Source organism: Triturus cristatus, chromosome 11 (assembly GCF_964204655.1).
Source record: "Triturus cristatus chromosome 11, aTriCri1.1, whole genome shotgun sequence".
NCBI lineage: Eukaryota > Metazoa > Chordata > Amphibia > Caudata > Salamandridae > Triturus > Triturus cristatus.
In genome coordinates this window covers 504,092,665-504,097,968 of record NC_140594.1, presented here as the reverse complement: position 1 = coordinate 504,097,968, position 5,304 = coordinate 504,092,665, and the positions used below count along the sequence as shown (strand labels likewise).

Sequence of the window (5,304 nt, the reverse complement as noted above, 5' to 3'; positions counted from 1 at the left end):
GTGCTTTACCGGGTCTGGTTCTCAAATTACTGTGTCCTATAGAAGTATATACTTTAGCAATTATTATCGGAAGTTCACGCTCCTGGTTGAGCGCAGCAACCTGCATGAGCTGCTGGTGCATAGCAAGTGAAGCTACTTCACCCTTAATGTCAGACAGAATCATTGCAGATAGTTTCCCATTAATTTTATCCCCAAATCCGGGGCAGCAGCAACCCTGTGTTTGTTCTGTACTTGTTTTAACACGGGGGCAAGACCGACATAGACGGAGTACCATCTGTGATGGTACAGACTGCCGCAAAGACTGTGCCCAAAGTGGGGCAGTCACCTATTAAAGGAACCATCCCATGGGGTAAGCACATAGTCAATATTCTGTGATTGTCTACACCATGAGTACCTGTAGGCCTAATATCATTACCTGTAGACCTAAACTCAACCATCTCACAGTGCCTCACCTGAACTCTGAACCTTTCCAGTGTAAGAGGTGATTTCTGCAAACCTAGACCATGAACCTCTAGTTCAGAAGGGAACCATAGAAAAAGATCATCACCTTTTCTTCTCACTTATTCGTTTCCAGAGTAAACAGAAGAGACATAAAGATTGTTTGCCATGTCTTTATTGAAACTATTTTAGTCTATTTTGAAGCAGATTTGCTGTGATTTGTAATAGATACAACTAAGAAGAGTAATCAACTTTACTAGCAAGCTTTATACAATGAACCCAACCATGGCAACTAATATATCTATCCAGGCCTCCCCTCACTATGTGAGCACAGGGAAAGTTAGTGATCTCTGGGATTAGCAGCAGACCCCATACCTGGTGTGGTGTGTGCATTGAGTGGTCCCCATAATAGGTTTAAACTCAGTTTACACAAAGTGGCTACTTTCATTCCAAGACCGCTCTCTTTGCTGGAATTCTCCTCTCTGCCCCCCAAGTAGGTGAGATACAGTTTATTTGATAAAAACTAATGTGTTGGAAAACTGCAGCTGTGCAATGGTGAAAAAACATTAGGAGATGCTGTTGACTGGGAACAAGAAAACTGTACACCATGTTGTTCGACCTTGTACGAAATGTTCAGACTGAATCTCACGTAGAGTCACTTAATAACAAATAAAAAATACAGCGCATTATGTGTGGCTGTGCGAAGCAGAGGCAGTCTAAAACAGCTAATACGTGCAAGGAAGGGAGAACCATGGTGGGTGCAAAAAAGAAATCACTACAATATTACTGTATCTTGTGAATTTACTTATACTCTGCATACATACTGGATGGATTAATATCCTAAAATAAACTAGATTAATCTAAATTATTGATTATTTGATCCTTATTGTGGTGTCACATTGGCTTCACAATTTGGAAATGTATTTCTGATGTTTACTCCCATACAAAGCTTCAAATCGACTAACAAATGTCCTTACAACCAATGGGGGAATATATTTGATGCTTTCAACAAAAGATTGAGGTGTAGATACCAGTGCGCCATCAGTGTGAAGAAGTGGGTCCACCAAAGTTTGGCATTGATGGTCATCGCTAGCAGAAAGATCTCAGATTGAACTGGCCAGTTCACATTGTGAAGAGCTCAAACTCCACTATTTCTCCTTTTCTTATCGGGAGGTGCTCAAGTGATGCCAGCTAAGGGTCGAGGGCCTCGGGAGGCACCTCTTGGGGCTCAGGAAATCACTCCAGCAGAGGCCAGCAGGGTCATGTTAAGTTGCAGGTCCAGGCTGAGCCAGTGCAGTAGATCAGCTGGGCAGTTACAAGGAGGCCTATGGAGGTTGTTGTCCCCCGGTAGCTCAGAACAGGAGGCGAGCCACCTGACTCTTGGAGTCACTCTGGTGGCCCTGTGTTCAAGGAGATGATCCTCTCTCCTTTAAGAAGCAAGGCAGGTCTCAAGAAACAGGGCAGTCTTTTGAAGAACAAGGCAAGACTCAAGCAGCACTGTAGTCATCTGGTAGCAGCAGGGCAGTCATCCGAGTAACAAGGCTGGCCTTAAAGAACAGGGCAGTCCTCTGAGTACAGGGCAGTCCTGCCGAAGTCTTCCACATGTCCAGTGGTGTAATGAAGAATAGGTCTGAGGGTAGAATATTTATACCTGGTACCAGCCTTTGAAGTGGGAGAAACCTCTAGGTTTTTCTGCCATCTGGTTCTGGAATTTCCCTCTTCCCCTGCCCAGGCTCCAAGAGGTCTGAGGTGACAAATGCCTGCTGTCAAGTTCTTGGTGAGTGTGATGAGGCAACTCATTTGAAATGTTAGTGGGGCGGAGAACAGCTCTGCATCTCCCATCCTGCAGGATGGTCCATCCTGCGAACTACTAGTCCCCATTTGTCTCACTGTTTGGGAGGAATACACAGAGGCCAACTGCCAAATAAACCAAGTCATGTGATCCAGGAAACGGGATCCAACAAATGGTTAGGATAAGAAAATGCCAACTTTCTAAAAAGTGTCATTTTCAGAACTGTGGCTAAAAATCTGACTTTACCAATAAAGATGGTTTTAAATTATAATTTATTTGTGTGTACACATGCCATCCCAACATGTTCTTGATTAAAAGTTCTCACTTATTAATTGAAATGAGGTGACCAAATATTATCCAATTAGAGAGATAGCCCTTACAGCAGTGAAAAACAAATTTAGTTTTTCTCTACTGAGACATGTAAAGCTTAAAAACACATGTCCTATATTAAAAATACAATAGGCTGTTTAGCGCCTTCCCTAGGAGTGATTTATATGTATTAAAAAGCCAGTTTTGGGAGTGGCAAAAGGTCTATTTTGCCAGGTCGAAAACTGCACTACAGGCTGCAAAGGCAGGCCTGAGACATGTTTTAAAGAGCTTCAAGTAGCATTTATTTATAGGTCCTGGGTACATATAGTAATACTTTACAAGGATCTTATAAGTAAATTAAATGCGCCTATTGGATGTAAGCCAATTGTCGCATGTTTAAAGGGGAGCGCACACGCACTTTAACATTGGGTAGCAGCGGCAAAGTGCACAAAGCCCTAAGAGCCAATAACAGAGAAGGATTCAGAGAACAGGAGGGTTTAAGGCAAACGGTTTGGTGGTGACCCTGCAGAGAGGACGAAGTCTTACAAGAAGAATATACTAACTAGCATGGAAGCTGCAGTTAACACAGCCCACAAATCAAGTAAAGAAAAAACTAAAGTTCTGAGATGGCACCAAGTTTGTATCCAGTCTCTGTAGGGTAAATTGTCCCTCTCCTTCCTTTTTGTTTTATATGGTATCATTTGAAAACTGTTATTAACTTTTTGATTTTAACCATTCTGTTCTAAAGAGGTGTTATTTCTGTCTTAATTACTATTTTATTGTACATTTTTAAAATATGGATGGAATGAGATCCCAAGAAGTGATAAAGCAATAGTGCATTGATTTGTAAAAAAACACAAACATGAAATAATGATGAATTTCTTTCCTCTAGAACCACTTCTGTGAAATCGACTTGTGTGTTTTATGTGTATGTGATATATTACATATTTGGTATAATCCGTTCCTTACAGCATGAAAGTCGGAAGAAGAAAGTGCCTCCTCAAACCCAAATGGTCATCGTCCCGAATGAGTGCTCTCTCACCGCAAGCAAAACCAAATACTAAGTGCATTAAATGTTTTCTTTAATCTTTCCTAAGATTCCATATGTTACAAGTCTAAATACAACCAAAACCCGTTAACAAAAACGATCAGATAGTGTGATTCATATGATACCAGATTCAGTAGCTAAAATAAGATCAGACAGAAATATTATGTCTTAAACAGAACAGCGAAAACTTTGCCCATTGGGCTTAATAATGGAAAATGGACTCCAAATAAATTATTTTTTTGCAAACGATAATTTGGACACAATATTTTGGTCAGGCGAAAAGTTTGCTAACTATTGTCCGACGCACAATCTCCCAACACAACCAGTGTTGAAGTTACAAGGAACATGTTGATCAACATTGGTCAACCCGTTGAGCATTCCTTGCACCAGCCTCTGTGCCTTTACACAGGGTGCTCCATTTAAGGATACTTTGACAAATGTGTTTTATTCTGATGCAGGGCATAGATGATTTGATGGCTTGTGCAAGCTATGCTGGGAAATGATAAGCTTCCTGGAGATCCATTATGGCCCGGTGAAACGTTTGGTTTCATTGAGTTCTCGTTGACTTGCTGGCACAGTGCAGGTAATTTCCTCTTGATATTCCTTTAAATGAATTGTAGAAAGAAGTAGTGCATGCTAGTCACTGTTGTAGTGTTCTTCAAGGTTAATGCTGAATTATCCTGACATGCTATCAAGAAGGATACATTTAAAAAACTTTTCTATTATGTGAACGGATCATGCAATGAGAGTATGGAGGTCTTATTGAGATAGGGCACAGAGGACGAACATGCACTTGGAACCAGATGACCAAGAGTGTCATGTACAACAATCCAATAAATCGGGTTCTGCAAACATGATTGACATTGTGGTGTGTTGACAGGTGGCATTGTCATTTCCAATCACAGGAGGACATACATCACTCCACCTGGTCAAGTGTGCATGCCCAGCAACACAATAGGACACCATAATTCATGTGTCCTGGGTGTGCTGTATGAGGAGTTGCTGAATGGAACGAATACCCCCAGAGGAATTCACCATATAGCATACTTCAAGGTTCATAGATGGGGTCACCACTCCTCATTTTAAAATTGTAGTCCACACAGCTGCCCATCTGTAGAATAAGCCCCTACAGGTGACTGACTGTATTAGCCACATTAAGATGAGACGAATGATCACAGGAGCACCACATCCGACTGTATCCTATTTCAGATGGGGTAATGCCCAGGTGATTGCTTATTCTGAACATCAATATCAAATATTTGGAGACCATTAATATTGCAGTGGGCTACTGTTCGGAGTGATTTGTTTGTGCTATGAAGATATCCAAACACCTATGAGCAGGGCCAAACATAGAACGGATTGTCAGAAAGGGGAGGACATTACAGTACAATGTGAAATGAATAGATGTGTCATATCTGGATGTTTTGTCCTCCACTGAGGGCATAGAGACTGGACTCCTCATTCATGGAATGAGAATGTCCCTTGCATGGCATAAGGTTATATAGTCTTACTCAGAGTGATCTAACTCCATGTGTAACAGGTATCTTAACTTACATTTGTCCTAGCTAGCATGCTATTCCATCATGTGCACTCAGAACTGTCCATGTGAAAGTAAAGATCTAGAGTCTGTTCTGTGACCTGGGGAAATGCCCCAAGCATGACCTTTGTAACAACATAGGGCCACCACTCATGATCTGGGTTGTTGCCAGACAGTGGT

At 41.5% G+C, this 5,304-nt stretch overlaps 1 pseudogene; it reads left to right on the top strand.

Annotated features, from left to right (window-relative positions):
- Positions 1 to 4,460: 4,460 nt before the first annotated feature.
- Positions 4,461 to 5,092, top strand: LOC146784489 (tRNA N6-adenosine threonylcarbamoyltransferase pseudogene; annotated as a pseudogene).
- Positions 5,093 to 5,304: the final 212 nt, after the last annotated feature.